Source organism: Zonotrichia albicollis, chromosome 16, assembly GCF_047830755.1.
Source record: "Zonotrichia albicollis isolate bZonAlb1 chromosome 16, bZonAlb1.hap1, whole genome shotgun sequence".
Classification (NCBI taxonomy): Eukaryota; Metazoa; Chordata; class Aves; order Passeriformes; family Passerellidae; genus Zonotrichia; species Zonotrichia albicollis.
In genome coordinates, this window is record NC_133834.1 from 10,713,411 (window position 1) to 10,735,458 (window position 22,048).

Genomic DNA, 22,048 nt, shown 5'->3' on the forward strand with positions numbered 1-22,048 from the left:
TCTTCTCATTTTTGGACATCAGGCAATGCCTGAAGGCACCTGAAATCAGCACTGGATTCCACAAATCTTTGATCCATTTCTCCCTCCAGGGAGAGCCAGGGCTTCTGTGTGGAGCACAGCTACAGGGCACATCCCCTGGGCACATTGGGCTGGATATGAAATATGGGATACTCTTAGTGTACTGCTCCTAAACCTGCTTTAATGTCTGCCTTGTTGCTATTTTTATTTTTTTTTCCAGTTGTGTTTTTTTTTTTGCCCTGAACACAGTTTGGGTCTGTATGTATAACCAGAGCCCAGTAGAACTTTCCTTAATCTTTTACAGCTTCTAATTATCATTTGATATTTTGGTATTGTTTCTGCCAAATCATTTACTTGCAGTATTTTGGAAATGGACATGATAAGAGAGAAGTGTTATCAGCAAACCTTGTGGTTTTTTTCAGTAGAACTAAGCAAGATTGTTAGCTGGGAAAAAATACTTCTGGGAGATTCCCAGAGAAAAGCTTTTTGGATACTCCTTGTGCTTAAAGGATTCTGGTGCAGACTGAGGACTGCACTGGTAATTCAGTGGAATTTATTTCAGTGTCTGCACCTGCCTCTTCTGTTCAAGCAGAGGCAAATCAGGGAAATTATTACTGGAAATTCTGTGATCCTCTTCATCTAGGCTCTGCATTTAACAGGGAAATGAAACAAAACTCAAAACAATGCAAACCATCAGCTATTGGAGAAAATGGCAAAGTTGCAGTAAAGTCTAGCAAGAGACAGATGTTCAGTGCTGGTGAGCAGAATGTGCACAAATGATGTTTACAGCCCCTGTCTCAGGACCCAGCTCTAGCAGCCCTCATCACCACAGGGAGCATCCCCTGCAGTTCCTCAACATTATATCCCTTTCAAAAACGTGGCATCTTCTGTGCCCACATTTCCATTTGCTAAGTACATTTTCTGATATTTCAATACTGCTGAATTTAAAGGCATCCTCCCCCAGGGCCCAGGGCAGTGCCAGTGCAGGAGGAGCTGGCTGTGTTGAGGAGGTAAAGGATAGAGGGAGGCTGGATAAAAGATGGATGAAAAGGCTGGATGGAGGCTGGATAAAGGATGGATGAAAAGGCTGGATGGATAAAGGCTGGGTAAGGGCTGGATGGAGGCTGAATAGAATCTGGATAAAGGCTGGATGAAGACTGGATGAAAAGGCTGGATGGAGGCTGGGTAGAGGCTGAATCAAAGCTGGATGGAGATGGGATGGAGGTTGGATGGAGGCTGGATAAAAGTTGGGTAAAGGCTGGATGGAGGCTGGGTAAAGGCTGGATGAAAGCTGGAGGGAGGCTGGGTAAAGACTGGCTGAAAGCTGGGTAAAAGCTGAATAAAGACTGTGGTGAGGAAGGCGCTGGGGCTGCCCCGGCTCTGTCCCTGTCCCTGTCCCTGTCCCTGTCCCTGTCCCTGTCCCTGTCCCTGTCCCTGTCCCTGTCCCCAGCCCAGCTTTGCCTCTGTTGAGCATCCCCGGGGATCAGAGCAGCCCGGCTGCTGCAATCAGCCTGCAGAGACCTCTGCTCCAACCAGCTGGCCCCACCGTGACCTTGCTCTGCTGAAACGACATTGGGCTGAAGGACTTTTAATTTTCTCTCTCCTTTCCCCCCTCCCTTTTCCTTTATTCCTTCCCCCTCCCTACCAACATCACTCCCCCCTCCGCCTATTTTTTTTTTTTTTTTGGTGTGGATTTTCCTGTGGATTAGAGTCTCTGCTGTAAAGGAGAGGGGCTCGAATGTTATCAGTGTTATCAGTTCATGTGTAAGCGATGCCTGGGAGCCAGCAGCCTGGAGCTGAGCAACTGTGCCATCACCCGGCTGGGATGGGCAGAGCTCTGCGGGCAGCTCCCGCTGCAGGCTCCCAGCAGCCCCGGATCTGCAGCTATCACAGCAAATTCCCCTCTGAGAAATTTCCTATCGAGTGCCGGAATTTATTTTTTTGGAATCAAAACCCGGGGAAGAAAAATAAATCTGGAGGGAAAGGCTGTTATTGCAGTTCATGAGCTGATATTTTATCTGGGAGCGAGAGAGATAAAGAAAAGCATTAGGAAAAAGTCACCCAGGGAAGCTGGAGCTGGCCTCGGCAAACACTGTTAAATATTTGCAGGAGAATTCTGCAGATCACCAACTGTTTAGATCTACAATCTCCCAGGGCAGGAATTAAAACCCAGGTTGGATGATCACTCACATATCATTTTGTTTCTTTGGGCCCAGCCAGCTACCTAGGGAAAGAGGTAAAACTGAACAATAACTGTACATAAAGCATGAACTGAACCCAAAGTGATCCTGTAAAGCTGTGAACAGTCTCTCTTCTGAAGAGAGGTGATCTTTGTTCTTTTACAAGAATAAGTGCAGCAGTACTGGGCTGCTTTGGCACCCATATATTTGGTATAGAACCATTGCCTTGGCCCAAAATGAAATAAAAGGCCAAATTTCTCCCCTCTCATTGACCCTACCTATTTTACTGTTGGTCTCATAGTTGTTGTTAGCCAAGATTTGTTGCTTGTTTTTGTCCAAAAACTGGCAACTTTCATCAGCCCAAACTCTTCTTTCTGCTCTGTCTAGGGCTTCTTTCAAGGCAGCTAACGAAGGGAAGAAAGCCTATCTTCAGGATATCAGAGCTTTTAAATAGGGGTTAGCACCTCTGTTTCAGGATTTTCTATCAGAGAGAGTCTGAGATCTGCTCCTTTGGAAAAATAATTTCTTACTGACCAGAGCAAGACAGTGAGTTCAACTAACAAAATGAAAGCATGAGCCTGCAACCTGACTGGTATGCACAATTTCTCTTCTTCTACAAGGTTAAATGCACAAAATGCATAAAACTGGAAACTGGTCTCTCTTTTGCTCAAAACCTCTCTCTCCTTCAGGGATCCTCAGCGCATTGGAACCCGTCTGAGAACCCAAGAGCCCAGAGATGTTTGGTGGCAGCCCCTTGCTGGGACTGCCCAGGAACCAGGAGACAGTGGTGAGTTTACAGACAACTTACATCATGTAACTCATTGCCAGAGTCCATAAGAGTAAACTGGGAAGCTTTCAGTGGAAATGAGCTAATTTCCTATGAATATTAATCCTTCCTGATGTATGGATGCTAATTACCATAACCCACAAAGATATTCTTAGAAGATATTGCATCTCCAGGGTGGAAAGGTCTCAGCTGTGGCACTGAATTCTAACAGTATCATATTTGATTTACCAGTGACCATTAAGGTTTACATCAAAGGTCAGGAATAACTCTGCTATTTGTAAGCTGAGAAAAAGGTATAAACACTTTAATTTATTGCCCTGTCACTGTCAATTCACTTGGTATTCACTGTGATAGCACTGCTGTTAATGAATGTATCTGGTAATAATGTGGATGTCATAGATATTTATGCTCTCATCTCTTTCAGTGGCTCAGCAGGTGAGGGAAGTGAGGAGCTTTGCCATTTTACATTTTATAAATTAAAGAGGGGAAAGAAATAATATTTTATCTCAAAGAAGTACTTAACAAATATCTATCACATTTAGCTATATCACAGAAAAATCAGTACTGCAAAGAAAGTGATAAGTGTCTAGGATTGCTGGAAGCCCAGGAGGAAAGCTCTAAATGGCTTTGAGAGGAAACAGGTCAGACTGTTTAAAACATGAAGATTAGCTGATATATAAATGTAGCTAATAAATATAGCTAATAGAGAAAGTTTTTAAATTATATCTTTAAGTTCTCTGTATGAGCAAGACTTAAGTCACGAATAGGAAATAAAATACCCTTGGATATGTTTCAAATCCTGAATCAACAAGGAAAGGAACCAGCAAAGGAGCCATAACCTTTGCACAGTGGAGAAATGTGTGCCTGAATGGAGCTTATAAAAAAATCTTATAAATGTGAGTTAACCTTGATTTTTGAACAGTCAGATGGTACATGTGCATTTAGCTGACTCTGCATTAATATGATTTTCCACATATTTAAAATGAAACACAAATACTTTGCAATCCCTTTGCACACATTTTTAGCCTGCTCTCTGCAAATCACCCAGTGGTGTCTCAAAGCCTGGATATTTTTCAGTGAAGGTCAGCAGAAGCCTGACCATTGCTCCCAAAGGCTCTGGCACCCAATTATAACAAATTCCTTCATTTTGCAGTCCAGTCACAAGCCCTTTCATAATATTAATACATATTAACTGCAAATGCCTTCCTCATTCTGAAATACTGCCTTGGAGCAGGAGGCCCTGCACTCCTGGGCTCATGAGATCATTATGGAGCAGCTGCTGACAGTTTGTGCATGGCATCCTAAAGGAATGCCTGGGAAATGTTTATTCACCTTGGCCATTGCCATTGCTTTATTATCATGCAATAAAACATTCTTACTCATATTTGAAGAGCAAATGCTGATCAGACAGTTCTGTTGATGTGAATTTTCATATCTTTTGATGATGGAAGTCCTGCTCCATTAATGCTTTGAGTCCTGCTCAACAGAACTCAGCATGAGGAGGAAATAATTGACAAGTACACTTTACAAACCTCTGTTCTGACCCAAAGCACCTCATCCATAAATCAGGATCCTGCAGTTCAAACCCTGGGGTGGCACAAGTGGGCTAATGAGTCCCTGCCCTTCCCAAGGCTTCCTGGAGCCCTGGTGTGCCCAGGGACAGAGGATGGGCTCTCCTCCCCTCCACAGCCCTGCCAGGGCTCTCCTGCACAGCTGCCTGTCACTGCTGCCATCCCCTGAGCACAGCCTCTGTGGGAGAAGGGAGCCTGGCAGGATGAGAGCTGCTGTGCCTGGGGGTGTGCTGCCTTCCTGCACATCACTAGTGGGACTGGGCACAAAAACTCAACATTTTTGTAGGGAGAGGTAGAGAGAAAACCTAATTATTTTTTTTTTCAGAGCCTCTCAGTGTTTTCTTTTGAAAAGATCATTAGTTTGCTACGCAGTAATTTGTTCCATAGATTATTAATTTTATGCTTTGATTACAAAAACTTTCATATTTCCTTGAAGCCTTTTGCAATTTTTTGCCTTTTAATTAAGATGGAAACATACCTAAATGCCTGAGTGGTGGCTGTATTATGAAATAATTCACTATTTGATAATTTCCCCATTGAAGTTGTAACTCAGTGTCATAGTGAATCTAATACCTTCCTTTAGTGATGCTCTGAATGCCTGTGGAGCCCTTAGCAAGAGCTGGATGTACAAATAGAAATGGGGAATTCACAGCAGCCTCAATTGGAGGCTTATGAAATGTCAGCCTTGTCCTCGGTGCAGACGTGACTCGCTCTGAAGGAGTCTTCTGCCTTCCTTTGTTACTACATGAAGAATTCATTTTGGCATCTCCCTTTAGGGCTGGTTCCTTTTAGGCCATGATTGCATTAATAATATCAGCTCCTGGTGTAACTGATTGAATCCCCTTCACGCTGGGGAAGAATTAAAGCCCAATCTAATTCCAACTGACCCATAATCAGCAAAGCCATGAAGTAAAGGGCATTATTTTCTCTCAGCTTTTCTGTATGGATGTATTAATTTTTATACTTCATACTCCTGAAGTAATTAAATGCCCGTAAATGAGGAAATGCTTCATGTAAATGTGATTTCAACACCAAAGACTGAGCTTGTTCCCAGGGAAGAGTTATTTAACTAAAAAACTGGTTTCATTTCCTAAAAGCAAATACATTTTGAGGCAGAAATTATTGTTTTATTATTATTAAATTGATCAGATGCAAAAACTGGGTTTCTAGCTGAAGAATAAAAGGACACCTTGGTTTTTGCAAGTGTATACACTGTATTTTTTTTCATTGTTCATCTTGCTGCCTCCTTAGATCTCTTTGCTTTAGGATTAGCAAGATAACAAACATGTTCAGGTTCTAAAAGATTGGTTTTGGTGATGCTCTTTGAAGTGCTGTAAAATGCAAGCTTAGCCCCAGCTTTACAAGTGAGGCTGCTTCCCACAGCCAAGCTAAACACAAACACACGGGGCAGGTTATGCAGGAGCAGGATTGCTTCTCCCCAGCAGCATCCCAGGGGACCCAGACATGAACATTTTCCTATCCACACCTTAAAATAAACAGCCTTACAGGTAGAATTTCTGCATTTTGTTTGTTTGTTCCTTGGTTTACCAAGAGCAGGAATTCCCTCCAAGCTGCCCCACAGAACAGGCAGAGGCAGCAGCAGAGTCCGGGTGTGAGCTCTGCCATCACCCATCCTGTTTCAGGTTTAAATGTTCATTTAAACCTGAAACTTGAGAAGATTATTTGCATTTCTTCAGTATGATGATTTATTTCCCTCTTTTTTTTTGGTAATAAAACTGATATATCTGATCTTATATATATAAATGATGATCTATATGAACTTATATATATATATATATATATATATATATATATATATATATATATAACTGATTTTTCCTGAAGCTTTTAACATTTCTGGACTCTGTGGCTCCCTACAATAATGAGTCCTCCAGGCTAATTGAGTGTCACAGACATATTTTATGAAAATCCTTTTGCTAGGATTTTTCTCCTTAGAAGCTGAGAGGCCTCAGAAATTAAATGTAAACAGTAACTGTCTGATGGCTGTGGGATGTGGTCGGGAGATGGTTTACCCACAGGTGCATCTTGGATTGGTCGCATGTGAATTGTTTTTAATTAATGGCCAATGACAGCCAGCTATGCTGGACTCTCTGAGTCTGTCACAAGATTTTATTATTAATTCCTTTCTTTGCTAACCTTCTGATGTCTCTTTTCTCTTTCTTTTGTATAGTTCTAATACATCATTTTCTTTTAATATAATATATATAATAAAATAATAAATCAGCCTTCTGAAACATGGAGTCAAGATTCTCATCTCTTCCCTCATCCTGGGGACCCTCAAACACCACCACAATTGAGCACCAAGGAAAATAATCTTTTGGTCATTTGTGGGGTTTTTTGGTAATTTTAATCCTATTGAATTCTTTGTTATGAGTCCCTAAAGACTGTGTTCACACCCCTCTGAGATGGAAGGTGCCTCTGCAGCTGGGATCCTCAGCAGATGCTTTGCTGAGCTGTCTTCGCGGTCCTGCCAGCTGGGAAGGCAGAGGAAGAGGAAGGGCTGGACCACATTCAGAAGCAAGAATTCCTTTGGAGAAGGGTCTGGAGTTGTCCTGGAACACTCCAGAGGCTCAGAGAGCTCCCCTTGCTCTGCTCCCTGAGCTCCTCTCCCAAGGAAGCCCTTGAAGTGAGCAGAGAGAGGGCTCTGCCAGCCACCCATACCTGAGCCACAGCAGCTTCCCACAGGCTGTTCAGAAGCAGGAAAAGTCACCTATGAATGTTAAGCTTAAAAAAGCAGCAGCACTGATGAGTATTTTTGGCATGAACTGAAGAATCCTTTTGTTCCAGCTACAGCCCACATGCTGATTCAGCTCAGCAGCTCTCCTCTTCTGTTCTCCTCCTTCCCAGGGCTTTCTTAAACACCACTCCTAGGCTGCTGTTTTCTTCCAGCCTGCTTCAGTAATGTTTGGTAATGATGGCTGATAAAAAATATTGGCACATAGTCTCAGCTGGTGGCAGTAGTCTGTAGGAGCATGCTATCAGTCAGGATATGACTCTGTTCTTTTTTCATTTTTTTTTTTTGCTATATTTATTTGATCTCATCTACAATAAAGCCTTTTGATACTGCTGAAGTGATAGAAAGGCATCATATGGTAAATGGTAATCAGGCTTTTCAGTATGAAATGGTTTGAATAAATTTGCTTTGTGGAGTCTATCCAGAGCTAAATTCTGCTGTAATTTGCCACCAAGGCAGTGCCCAGACTGCTCAGCTCTGGCAGGTGAGATGTTCCTGGGACAGAGCAGGAGGTGTCACCCCTACACACTGCACCCAGGCTGACTGGCTGACCTGCAGCCCAGAAAAAAGGCAGTTTTAAGTAGAAAGGTTCCTGTCTAATTTGTTCCCACTTAATACTCTTTATTTATGAAACTATACATATATGATAGCTGAAACTATAATTTTTTTATTTATACTGAATATACCAGTATTGCATATAGAGCCAGAATCACAACTCACTGCATGTTGAGGCATCTAAAATCTTTTCCTCACTTATTTGTGCCTAAATAAGTGGGGGAAGAAATAAAAAAGAAAACCAAAAGACTTTTGAAAAGAGTATAGGGGAAAGGATAAAGACAATAGTCAGAACATGCTGTAGAAAAAAGGAGGATACATATTTAAGAACCCAGTCCTGACCACAATTTAAAAATCCTCCCAATTACTCAAAAATTCCCTGCAACAGTCCTGTTTTCATCCTCAGGAGTAATTTATTTGAAGAGCACACATGAAGAAGCTGCATCTCTACTGGCTGGGCTCTGTATAAGAACTGAAGGGGAAAAGCACTTAATTAACAAGGACTGGATCACTGAAGTGATTAGGTGAGGTCCCTGTGAAGGTTGCTCAGTGCCAGCAGAGCTGATGTTTGCCACAGAGGTGTCCTCAGCCACTGTGTCCAAGAGCATTCACAGCAAATCAGCCTGGGTTATATATTTATATATTCACACCATCACACCAGAGAGGAATTTTTAGTGCTAGTTTACCTCACCTGGCCTGGAGCCTGGAGCCTCAAGGGAGATGTTTCCTCCATGGCAGGTGGCATCTAAGGAGCTCCAGGGACATTCACTGCATTTCAAGCCCCAAGTGATAATGTTGTGATGTGTTTATTTGATTACATAATGCAAAACAAAAATCATCTTCTACAAAACTTCAGGCAGAGCAGTCTGTACTTTTTGTTTTTCCCATTTTTCTGACCCTAAACCTGCAAAATTACTTGCAATAATTACCCAAAATGTAACTCTTATTTTTGTTCTTCATTAAGCTCCTTTTGGAGTATACAAAAAGTGTTAAACACCACCATAGATATAGCTGTGTTAAACACCACCATAGATATAGCTATGATGGGTTTCCTTTTTGTGTTCTTATTTCTCATATGGAATATTTTATATGTTGAATAATGAGCTCTGTTCTGTGGCTGGCAAGACTTGTGTCCATACACTCTCAGCCCAAACCACAATGACAGAGCATTTCCACCACATCCTCCTCTCACTCTGCCACTCAAACCCTCTGCTGCTGCTAATTCAGAGTGACTTTTCATGGCCAGTGGCCCTGGAACCACGTTGTGCCTCTTCTGCAAGGAGGTAAGTGCTGGGTAATTGCACCAACATCTGAGCCAAAAGCTATGGGGAGGCTGGCAGAAAGTCTGAAAGAAAAAAACCAGCTTAAGATCTCAAACAGAAAGTTATTCTGAAAGCTTGACTAGGAAAGTTTCAATGAAGGGGAGCAAGAAGTGGCTGTGGAGGTGCTGGAGATTTTCCACTGACCAATTCCTGAGCTCAGCTGTGGCAGCCTGGAAACCTTGGGCACCTTACAGCAAAAACTGGTGGAGACTCTTCCCCGTGAATTCCCACCAGCACCATGGAAGCCCTTGGGTCACCAGATTCTCTGGCTGGGCTGAAGGGCTGCTTTCCATAGGCTTCCAAGGGAAGAAATGAAAATACTGGTCCAACCTTGGGAACTCAGCTTCTGAGGATTGTCTTTTCCAGTTTCCACACCCTGAAGGACATTTCCCCACAGTCTCCTGAATGAGTCCATATAAAGTCAAAGCTGAGTATTTGCTGTGTGTTGACACGCTGTTGTTGGGGTTTTTATTACACTTATTTTCTGAAGAAGGATTTATTTTTCTCCTGAAAAATGTTGTGAGGAATTTGAAATGCAGATTTCAATCAGCTGTATTTCTTATCTGATGTCCTTTCACGGCGCTGCTGTGCTGTTGTCAGAAATGTATGATCACATTTGAGGGAAAAAACTTGCTGCCAGGGTCTGTTGATTCTGTGGAACTATATTAAAATACTGGAAATTACCTTGGCACTCATGACTGGTTGTTTGTTTGTTTGTTTTCCTTTTACAAGCTGGAGAAAGGGTAAAGTGGACTGACTATTTTCTCCTTCCATTGTTTGGAATAGTGACTGACCTTTCTTTGGAATGGGAGATCTAAAAATGGCATTCCCTGCTGGTGACAGGAGGTGTTTGAGATGCAGGCTCCAGCCCAATCCTCTGCTCAGACGTGGGAGTAAGCTATTTCTATTGAGCAGGAAGACAGATTAGATGCAGAATGGCATTAAAGGGAGAGAGTAATGCAGAAGCATCACTGTTGTTTCTTGAATGTAATTTTAAGTAAATGACCTTAAACTGCTCACATGCTTGAAAATAAATCTCTGTTCTGCTTGGGTAGTGTTTCCACAGTGCTTTTTATTTGCAAGTGGATATGATTAAGACAGATCCTGGATTTTAATTTCTTTTTTTTTTTCCTACTTTCTGTCAAGCTAGCAATTCTTTAACAAACAAGGCAGAAGTGGCAATGAAGACATTTTCAGGAGGAGAATGAGCTGCCAAGGAGCAGTGGTGGCTGTGCTGGGGCCTGGGGAGGGCACTGGCAGGGGGATCCCAGAGCAGCAGGTGTGACATGGGGTGGCCATGGCCACAGCTGTGCTGTTCCCCTTGTTTGGGCTGCAGGAAGAGGCTCTTCTCCAGAATCACAAGGATCCCATTTATTTTCTGACGCCTGGGGCTGTTCTGCTCAGCTGGGAATGTGAGGGGGGTGAGGAGAAAGGCCAGGCCATGGGGAGGGGGCTCACAGTGCCCTTGTCCCTCTCAGATGGTGCAGGAGCATCAGCCACTGCCAGGAGGAAGGGTGCCAGACCAACCCTGTCCCACAGCGTCCCCTCAGTGTCCCCTCTGCTGGCTGGCACCCATCCCAGCAGGGCTGGAGGCAGGAGATGGGACACAGAGCTCCCAGAGCAGCGGGAATGAGCTGGGGATCCATGCCAGGCTGGCAGCAGCCCCAGAGCCCCCCAGAGCCCCCCAGAGCCCCCTGAGCACTGAGCCCTGAGCACTGAGCTGTTCCCTGCCCTCAGCTCGGACCTGCAGGGACAGCAGCACAGCAGGTGCTTGGCAGGGGCTGGGGAGTGCCACTGTCACATTTTCTGAAAAAGGCCAGTGCCAGGATTTCTTCTCCTGAGAAGCTGAGAAGCCTCAGAGAAAAAGGAAGACAATATTATCTCATTTGCTTCTCCTGCGTTTTGCTGCTTTGGAATGTTGCTATGAAGATTTATCCAACAGATGAATTGTTTTTACTTAATGACCAATCACAGCCAGCCTGTGCTGCGATTCTGGAAGGAGGCATGAGTTTTTCATTATCATGCTTGTTAAGCCTTCTGTCTGTGTCTTTTCTGTATTCTTCAGTATAGTTTTAGTACAGTAATCTATAATAATATAATATAATATAATATAATATAATATAATATAATATAATATAATATAATATAATATAATATAATATAATATAATATAATATAATATAATATAATATAATATAATTAATATAATATATAAGCAGCTTAGGGCTCCAGCAGACAGCAGCACCCCCAGGCAGCAGTACCAGAATATCCTCTAAATGCTTTCTCCCCAGTATTTGTGGTTTTAGGAAAAACTATGAGGAAAAAATTAAATAATCTATGGAAATAGAAAAAATTAAAATAATCTGTGGAAATGAATTAGATGTACAGAAGCAGGGCAATGGATATATTTTGATGCATTTGAGGACTTCAATTTCTTTTCTTAGTGGAAAAAGGGGAACAGGTGGGGAAAGGGAACTGAACTAGATTTCCAGGTGAGGAGGAACTCAGTGATCAGGTTCAGTAGAAATAACAGTCAGCCACACTTTTGAAACTGTCTTAAGAGTTCCATTTATGTATTTTCAAAGTGGGTAATTTCAATTCTTCAAATTATTGAGCATAAAATACCTTGACATTTACCTAAATGTTAAAAAGATGGTTTAAAAGATCTTAAATGGATTTCTTTTTTAGTTTGGAGATGAGGAGGTTCAGGAGGGACCTCATTGCTCTATAGAACTACCTGAAAAAAGGTTGTAGTTGGGTGGGGGTCAGTCCCTTCTGTCTTGTTCCAAGTGAAAGGATGAGAGGAAATGGCCTTGAGTTGCACCAGGAGAGGTTCTGATTAGATATTAGGTATTAGAAAAAAGCCTTTCACTGAAAAGGGGTCAGGCATTGGAATAAGTTGCTCAGGGAGGGGGTGAGGTCACTGTCCCTGGAAGTGCTCAGGAGCCTCTGGATGTGACTCCTGGGTTTAGGGGTAATGATGGTGGAGCTGGGTTGGTGCTTGGACTGTCTGATCTTGATTCTGTGAATCTGCAGGTACTGTGAAACTAAAATATTCTGTTCAGGTTGAAGGCAGATATTGGGCAAGTCTCAGACTGGTTTAGAAACTTGTATGGCCAGCTGAAACAAAATACAAATTTCAGGTCAATATTGTCTCTCGAAGAGAACAGAAGATTACACTCCCATCCCTGTCCTGCTGATAGCTTTAGCATCCCTATTTTAACAGGTTTTTAGCCCTCCCAAGGGAGCCTCAGCTCTGTTCCCAGTGAGCCCTGGCAGCTGCAGGGGCTGGGCTGAGCTCTGTCTTTGGGGTTTGGTCAGAGCCACAGCTCACAGAGCACAGGTACTGCATCCACCTACCATCCCCTCTTGTGTGAGGAATGCAGAGATGCTGCTGCTTTTAGAGGCCAAGAGATGCTGTCAAACCTCCTGGGGGAAGAATATGTTGTGCAATGAGAGCTGTCTGGGTGCAGGGTGCTTGCAGCAGAGGAGATGGAAACAGCAGGGAAGGCAGAGGGCAGCTGAGTCAGAGAGGGATCCTGGCTTACCCTGCTCCCTGCTCCTTTTGTGACAGGGTTTGTACAAACCAGAGATGGAGACTGCCACTGGTTAAAGCACCATTTAAGCTTTTCTGCCTCTGGTTTTGAGAAAGGAGGAGGCTGTGCATGCCCAGAGCTGAGCCTCTGAGGGGACCTGTGGCAATGACCTGCTCCTGAGCGCTATTATTGCGACTCAGCACAGACTTGAAGTACTTGCAGCCCATGCAGGGCCCCCACCACCCGTCCTGTCCCCTCACGTGTGTCTGAACTTTTCTGTGTTGTGTTTGTGTCAATTAAACTAGAGAATTGGGTTCCAATGGCACTCAGGTTCTGACACACCATGCCAAAAACAGTTACCACGCAAGACACAGGCACAAGCTGATGTTTCAGCACTTTGCACCTGCCATGGCTCCAGGAGCTGGTGATAACTGAGACAAAAAGCTTGTTTTCTTCACCATTTTTAAGTTCTTCAGTCAGGACATGTAAATATTCTTAACAAGCAGGCAGGACTGATTAGGAGTGTATTTTTTAGCAAAATAGAGCACCCATAGTGCTGCAGACAGTCATGAAGAATTAGACCCAACAGGTGAGTGATCAGTACATCAGAATACTTTTTTCTGTGGAAAAAAAATTTCTACATATTAAAACTACCCTGATCAGCCAAATAATCCTAAATCTGACCCCGGAGAAATGGGGTCAGCTGACCCCAGAAAAAAATGCCCCCAGCTCCCAGCTCCCCTCCCAGAGTTTTACACAAATTCCCCATTTATATGATATTTTTTCATATTTTTCCCAAGTTTACACTTTTTTTTTCACCTCCAAGAAACAAAGCAGAAAATATGGTGTTATTGTGGCATTTACAATTTTGTCACAGGAGGAATTTTTACTTGCTGGTTGGCAGATAGCAATGTAACAGCATCATGATACATTGCAATAGATGGCTTTTACTGCTTCTGTTCATCTTCTAGATGGTATTTTTTTTACTACCTTTACAGGAGTCAGTCACAGACCCTCAATGTTTATTTCAAGATGAATTAAAATGTTATTCTTTGGAGAATTTTCTGCTTCTCTCTCATGTCAGCTGTGGTGCCTGTTCTCCCTGCTGAAAGGAAGAAAGCTGTGCTGTGAAAATGTTGGATGGAGTTAGTCATTCAAACTGACTTTGCATTTCAAACTTAGACACTCTCATTTCAAAATTTATTTCCAAAATATGCTTCAAACCAGATTTTTTTCTTACTTGCAAACATCAGTGGGGTTTTTTGATCTATTTCCTTACCAAAATCCAGTATGAGTTTGTAGTATTTCATTACTGACAGCTAAATAAATAATATTAATTTGTCAGACATAAGAAATTAATTTGAAAATAAAATTACAGTCCTTTGAAAATGCAAATTCTGCATTAAAACCCAAATATTCTGAGTATGTTACACGCAGAAACTTACATTTCACTGCTTTTTACTTTGTAGGGCTTTTTTTCCACTGCAAAACCTAGAGGACAAATAAGAAAAATAAAACAGCAACTGCCAGTAGAAAATTCTTTCAACAAAAATATTCAGCTGATCTGAACTTCCAGTTTATAATATCAGAAGGTTTATTTGTTTGTTTGCCTTTAAAACCTTTTTATTTCTCAGTGAAGTTCCTCACACATTCAGCCAAGGAAATTAACTCCATAAAAAACCCTGAACCATCTCCTTACAGTCCATACACAGATTTGACCTGAGCTGGCGCCAGTGAAAGCCTGTAAGAGCAGTCATTAGTCTTGTACAGTTAATAAATATTCTCATTCTCTGCAGGCTGTTGCAAAGGCACTAATGATTCATGTCTTTTGAATAAAACATGTCACTACTGTCCATCTCAGGTAATTACAGCTCTCATTGTCACCACACAAATACTCTTGTAGGGCAGCTCATGTATTGTGAAGGATGGCTCAGCATCCATGTCAATACTTTCTCTGCAATTTTAAAGCATATCAAATATTAAAATGCTATTAGAGTCATTACTAAGTTTTAGAAGAATGGCTTTCCACTTCCAGTCAATCAGACAGGCTTTGGAAAGTGAAGAATTCCATGAGGTTTGGGCAACTTGAGGTCACAAATTCGAGTTTAAGCAAGTATTTTCTCAATGATAGAAATCATGGCTTTATCTACAGTTTAAAAAACCCAAAACCCCTAGAAGCTTCACAAGACTTTGCAAACATTCTGCCTTGCCATTTCATCAAAGAGGAATTATTTAGAGAAGAAGAAGTTTAATGTGTGGCACTAACAGAGTTATGGTTTCCTGGCTCCCTCCCTGAAAACAAGGGCAAAGCCAATGGTGGAATTTGCAATAATTAAATCTGGAACCAGAAATTTCACAACAAACCTGCTAAAGAGGCGCAACCTTTGTACACTGCCTTCCCTTGAACACTGATCACCAGGTAATTGTTAGTGAGAATGAGAGGCTTCCCATGGCTGGGCTAAATAATTGTGCTGCAGCATCCTTGGCTTCCCTGAGCAGGGCTTTGGATGGCCAGGGAAAGGTGAAGGGGACAGCAGCCCCATCTCTTGGTTTTGAGGATGAGGCTGAAGCCAGGGGGATTCCAGGTTCCAGGGCAGGAGCCCCGGGAGGGGTCAGGCTCTGCCTGGCTGTGCCATCCACAGCATCTGAACAAACCCATCTGAGCTGCTCCAGCACACAGCTCTCCCTGCTGAGGGCCCCAGGCTGACCCTGGCCCCCTGGCACAGGCACAGGGCTGTCTGAAGGCAGCAGGATGAACCCACCCCTGAGGGCAGCAGGATAAACCCACCCCTGAAGGCAGCAGGATAAATCCACTCCTGAAGCCAGCAGAATAATCCACTCCTGAAGCCAGCAGGATGAACCCACCCCTGAAGGCAGCAGGATGAACCCACCCTGAAGGCAGCAGGATAATCCACCCCTGTCCGTGTGTGCGGATCCGTGCTGGCACCGCACGCGAGGCTGGGCCAGCCTGGGGTGGCTGCTGCCCGCTGTCCCTGCCCTGCCAGGGTGGCCCTGGGCTCACAGGGCTCTCTCCAGCCTGGAATGGCAGGGCTGTGCCCGAGGCTCTGTCTGGAGCTGCTTCTTGCTGACCTCCAGGGATGGGGGATCAGCCACGCTGTGAAAGCTCAGCCCCGGGACTCGCTGCAATTTCTTGCATTTTCATGCTTTATGAAACCTAAACTCCATCCTGAGGCAATTCCCACACAGGAGCCAGTGAAGATCGAGCTGAAGGAGATGTCAAATGCTGTGTGAGCCAGGAACCAAGTTAGTGCAGTCAGAGGAAGAAGATGACCTTCACTGTCTGTGCCATTAGGCCACTATTGAATTTCTATTCCTGTACTATACTTTTTCACCCAGCAAATTAACAGAAACAGGCAGACCCTGATTTCTCATGCTTTTAAAATATTCACAGGCCTGTGACACTCGGTTTTCAGCAGCTACATGGAGAGGGTGGCCTGTAGGTGTGATATGTATCATCTGAAGTTCATTCCAAGCCCGTCCAGTATAAGGGCAGCTTCCATTAGGTTTTGCCATGGAGAAACCTCACAGGAGACAGGAAAAGAAAGTGGGAAAATGATGAAGTTTGACAGTGACTAAAAGTTTCAGCTAACCCCTTCCTTTGGAGCTAAAGAGCCATTAATCACAGGTGGATATGGATTTATGTAGTGCTCAGCAGTGACCATGAAGGAAATAATGCTGACCCTCCTGAAAAGGATAAAAAATAAAAAATTACAAGGTTAAGGATCCTCTCTGAAGTGCTCAGGGCCCTATCAGTCACTGGGAGGGTGCTGCTGCTCCCACCAGCTCTTCTTTCCTTGGGAATGAGGATGGGCTGGGGATTGAGCGCTTCAGCAGCCCTGTGCTGACAGCTCCAGTGCAGCTCCAGTGCAGCTCCAGTGCAGCTTTGGGCATCCCTCCCCTGCTGCTCACCTAACACACACAAAAGTGCCTCCATGCTCATGGGTTTTTTTCCAAGATATCTCTTACCTTGTGTTTAACAGACGTTATTTAGGTTTTGGAGAAGTTTTAGCAAGTGCAAAGTTGCCAGGCTCTGCCTTAGACCAGGCTCCAGTGCTGCCCCTGCTCTCCAGGCTGGTGTTTCACAGGTACAGCATGTGCAGGCCCTGCTGCTGCTGCTTCAAAGGACCAGCCTGGGAGATAAATGAAACCTCTCATCAGTGATAATCATCCTCATCTTTAAGAAACCCAGTGAAAGCTGAGGGCATGTGGAACCTGAGTGTGATGAATTGGGGGAAAAGTTTGTGTCAGCTAATTAAAATCACTTGCCCTGGAACAGGACTGCTGTGATGAGTTAACAGTTGATTTAAAACCATATCACAATTCTCTGGGTTTGGTGCATGAATTTAGCAGAGACAGCTTGGAAAACTAGTTAATTAGATTCTCTTTCTACCTCCTGAGTACTTCCACCCTCTTTTGCCATCAAAGAGTTCATGTATATTGGACAATTAAACCAAAAATTAACTGTTGTTACATAATCTCTGTAGGCATTTTTACAGAAGTCAAAGTATATTCCAGCTTATTTTGTCAAACTCAAACCCAGCTAATTCCAGTAAACTAATTTCCAGAAAGAAGTCAAATAGGGAGCGGTGATAACATCTCATTGATAATGTTATTGTTTGGGGTTTTGAATTTTAAAGTAAACATTAATTTGAGGTGATTACATGTTCATACATTTTTCAGTTTTGCAATAGATTACTATTGGTAACATCAAAAATAATAACATTTCTGTTGCCTGCAAACTCATCCAGCAACACTTTATTTTGCAGCCTTACAAAGGGGAAGAAAAAGCCTCAGCTTTACACAAATACTCAGATAGACTTGCATTTTGCACTGAATAAAACACTTTCCCCGAGAGGAATCTGTGGTTCTGCAACAGTGATTATTTCACCTTGGTGTTTTCAAAAGGTGCTGTGGAAAATGTTAAGAACATAAAGAACCACTTAAACCTTGAATTACCTCATTTGGCTAACTCGAATTCTGAAATTATATTTTGCTGCTATGGTCCTCTCTCCAGTCTCTAATTCAGCTGAGACTGCTCAGACATTATGAATTCACACCAATATATTTCACAGACTAACTTTGCTATCAGGCTTTTAGAGCAGCTGCCTTTTTACAACCTGTTTATGCCTCCTGTGTTTGGATTTAACACAAAACATTTGGATGGGGAGATTCCACTGCCCTTATGGCAAGGACAAAAGACTCATTTCTGCTCTTGGTCCATCCTGGTGCTCTGCCTGCAGAGAAAAACTTCCAGGCTCTCACACAGCTACACAGACTGAAAACATGGATGCCTTGAGAGAAATTAATTTTTTTTTTTTACTAATGCCCTGCTGTTTTCATAGAAGAAAACTTAAATTCTTCAATAGACATCAGTGAATGCAGACATCTGCTTGAAGTGAAGTGCATAGGGCCTTTCTGCACTGAGATCTTGATAGGCAGAAGTGTCTGAGATGTTTGGTCTGAAAATGAAAGAGAAATCTGCACTTTCTCCTCAGACACACACTGGCATTGCCTTTCAGTAAAGTTTCTGACAGGAATAAACTCTGGCACATGACCTGTATTTCAAACTTGGGTATAAAGTAGTTTTATGAGAATCCAGGCCTTCCCTGGATCCAGGGAAAAATGATCCCAGCTGTTGTCTCCCATGCTCCAGTGGCTGATTTTGAATGTGAGATTAAAAAGTCTCCAGTTTCTAGAGGTGGGAGAGAAATTTTTATGAGAGCAAACATCCAAAACAAAAATGAAACTGTGTCATGGGACATAAAGCCAAAAGGCTGGGAAAGGCAGGTGCTCAGCAGTGTAGTGTTCATTAACTTCTGGTAAATATAAATTAAAATGATAAACCCAATCTAAAATGCTGTGAGTAGAAATGTCAGGCACGGCAGATCCTGTGCCACCCCCTCCAGGCAGTGTGCATCCAGAGGAGATGGATCTGCATGGGGACACTGGAGCTGTCCCAGTGCTGACCAGAACCCTCTCCATGCCCCAAAGCAGGAGCTGCCCAAGCCCCTGCCCCTCTCCCTGCCCGTGTTTGCTGTGTGCCCTGCAAGGACTCATTAACACAGAGCTAATGATGTCAGGCTCATAGTAGAAAATCTGAGTGGTCAAGTAATGTCAAAATTAATTTGTTCCTTTATATGATTCACCAGATGAATCACCAGACCTTTCAATTTACAATTCACCTCTATGATTTATTTTGGTTTTGTCACAGTGCTGTTAAAGACACTCCTGCTCCCTGCACACACCAAGCTAAAAAAAACACATTACAAAAGCCTCAGCTGTTGAGTAGTAGCGTGTTGATAAAATGACTGGGGAGAGCAGATGGGTTCCCACCACTGTGCATGTTGGCCCAGGGCTCCTGGTAAATATAGAAGAGAGATTTCTGTCATCCTGTCAGGGTATTTATATGCTGCCAGTCACCATCCTATCAAGGGCAGAGTAGTATTAACATTCTCCCCCAGCGTGGTTTTTCTTGATCACTGAAAATCTTTGCTGTGGCATGCCAAAAATGTCATGTAAAATGTTAGATGGTAAATAGCTTAAATAAATGGAGGGTAGTGACCCGTCCAGACACAAAACACTTGTCCTCTCCACCTTCCTCCTGCCAAGGGAGAAATCTGAGCTTCTGAGGGCTTACCTTTGGTATGGTGTTTATTGGAGAACAATGGGGAATGGCAGAAGGAACTACTGCTGCGGAGAAGATAAACTGGAAGTTTTTATTCATTAAACATCCACAGAATTCATTAAACAATCACAGAGATACCATTTTAAAGTCAGGTATTCAGCAATATTTCTTTTCACCATAACCTTTTAGCCCTCATAATATCTATGACCAGGTAACAGTGAATGTAAGAGGTCAGCAGAATGCAAGGACAGGCCACAGAGCACCCACTACTCATGAGAGATTTCTCTTTTAATTAAAAAAAAAAAAAAAAAAAAGGAAAAACCATTACTGTGTATGTACTTGTCTCAACACTTAATCATTTTACTTTCAAGTTTGCAAACACCCAAAATCCCCAGAGACAAAAATAAGGAGTCATAGAGTTTTCAAAAGAAAAATCTTAAACAAGAAAAGACACAAGTGCCTTCCTGTGCTCTATTCTGTGGAATGCACAGAGACCTGAATTTATACAAGGCTAAAATAATAAAGATTGAGCTCTAGAGCTGCACCTAGAGCCTTCTGCAAGAGCTTTGCTCCCAGCTGGGCAGTGGAGCAGAGCTGGAGCACAGGGGCACCAGGGCAGGCCCTGCCAGCCCAGCCCTGCCAGGGGCAATCCCTGGAGTCCCTGTTCCTCACACATAATCAGGATTTAGCTCCTGCCCAGTGTCCTGCTGGCAGCAGCCCTGCTGGCTCAGGGAGCCCATCCCCAAACCAAGGTGCCACTGCCACCACCACCACACCTGGGGGTGCCCTGTGGGCCTGGCAATGGCCCCTTCAGAGCTCTGGGGCACAGAGATGGTTTTTAACTGAGTGTGGCACAGGGATGTCCCCAGTGCTGCTCCCAGGCAAGGACAGCGTGCCCAGGGCTGTGGAGAGGGACAGGGCAGCCCCTGGGGCAGCAGTGACAGCAGGGTGGCCCTGGGGGACGTGAGCAGGTGCTGAGTGCCAGGGGCCGGGCCGAGGGGCAGGAGGGGCAGCACTCTGAGCCGAGCTCTGCAGGGCTGGCCCTGCTGTGCCCCAGGGGCTGCCGGCAGAGCAGGGACCCTGGGCTGGCTCTGCACACCCTGCCTGTGGTGGGACATGGACTGGGTCCATGCTGGTGAGCTCCATTGTGTGAGCTCCACCCCAAGGGCAGGAGCAGGGGCCACAGTGCTGCCACTCCTCTTTGGGGCCATGGCTGGGGTCATTGTAAATCAGATTACAGAGATTGGAGGTTTAACAAGTCACGTCTGGGTTTTATTTTGCCCTGCCTGCCTTCTCCTCCTTCTGAAGGCAGCTGCTCTCCTGGCCCTGGGCTTCCCTTCCCTCTCCTCCTCTGTGCAGCAACTTTGTCCTGCTCACAGCAAACTCCAGAAGGGCCTGTTTATTTACTGACTCCTGAAAGTAATTTCTTAGGACTTTTGCTCTCTTGGTATCTTTTGTGTTGGTGTTATAATGAGCAGGAAAATAAATCCTCTTGGGTACAGGAAGATTTTTCAATAAACCCTGATAACCCTTGTATATGTAAGCATTGGATTCTTTTTTGGACAGGAAGACCTATAAACTATTTTCAATTTTGATGACAGGCATGTATAAAATCAGTGGCCCCTTATCATTTCAGGACTTCACTCTGCTGCACCTTCTTCCTAGGGCAAATGTTTATGAAATAAGCTTATCCTTATCTTCTGGAACAGGCTTGCTTGTTGCAGGAATCAACTTCCTTTGCTTTTGATGACATCTTTCCATTGGCCCTAATGGAGAAACACAACTTCTGAAAGTTTGTAACCTACTCAGGCATGGCATCTCTGAGAATCCACTTAATTCCTTCCCTCTTTTTATTTTTTTCTTTTTTAAACTTATAATAACTTTGCTGTAGTCTGGTCTGATATTATATAAACCTGCCTAAAAGGACAATGGGATTAGAAAACTTTCTTTAGCTGCAAGCCTGAATACCAGTCAATTTTTCCTAGCTGTTGCTCAGTAAGAATGTTTTCCAGCTTGAATTTGCCATGCTGCCTTCCTCTGGGATTCAAAAGCATCTGCTGGTTTCTGCAAATGAAGCACAGGTGCATCAGCACACCCACATCTCCCCTCCTCTGAGAAAAACACTTTTCAACAAAACAAAATACCAATGAGACAAAACCAACCCCAATCAGGCAGGAAAACAGAGGAGCCTTGTCCAGGCAATGGAACATGAGGCTGTTCCTCTCCCCCACCACCCATGTACCCTGAAATAAACCCAGAGTGTTTCTAAAGAGGATACTTGCTCTGCAGTGGAAGAATTTGTGCTGGTTTGAGCCTATGCAACGAAAAACCCTTCTCATAAAACTGTTTGCCAGAAAAATGTTGGATTGATGCAAACCACATGGTACAACAGTGCCAGTGACACTGAGACCCTGCAGTGCCAGCCCCTCAAAGGTGATTTCACCTGGATCTGCAGCAGGGGCTGCCTGAGCCTCAGTGAGGCTGTGGGAGAGGTTTGGGAGCAGCTGTTTGCTGACAGCCAGGGATGCCTGAAGCTGCTGTCCCCAGAGAATTGTTATCCATCCTCACAGCTGCTACAACACATTCTAACTTCCCAAAGGAAAATGGTTATGGTCCCAGGTGGCCAGGAACTGTTGAATATCATTTATCTGTCTGTGTTTTTATCTACCTGTCAAGGA

At 43.7% G+C, this 22,048-nt stretch overlaps 2 long non-coding RNA genes across 2 annotated transcripts; one reads left to right on the forward strand and one right to left on the reverse strand.

The window, feature by feature from the left end:
- The first annotated feature begins 1,754 nt into the window (after positions 1–1,754).
- On the forward strand, positions 1,755–10,186 carry LOC141731035 (uncharacterized). The gene is made up of 3 exons (XR_012582940.1): positions 1,755–2,790; positions 2,888–2,985; positions 6,748–10,186. It is a non-coding gene; the product is annotated as an uncharacterized LOC141731035 (long non-coding RNA).
- Positions 10,187–11,454: 1,268 nt separating this feature from the next.
- On the reverse strand, positions 11,455–19,231 carry LOC141731045 (uncharacterized). Its single transcript, XR_012582948.1, has 3 exons — positions 16,712–19,231; positions 14,170–14,215; positions 11,455–13,829 (listed from the first exon to the last, which is right to left on the reverse strand). It is a non-coding gene; the product is annotated as an uncharacterized LOC141731045 (long non-coding RNA).
- Between the last annotated feature and the right edge of the window lie 2,817 nt (positions 19,232–22,048).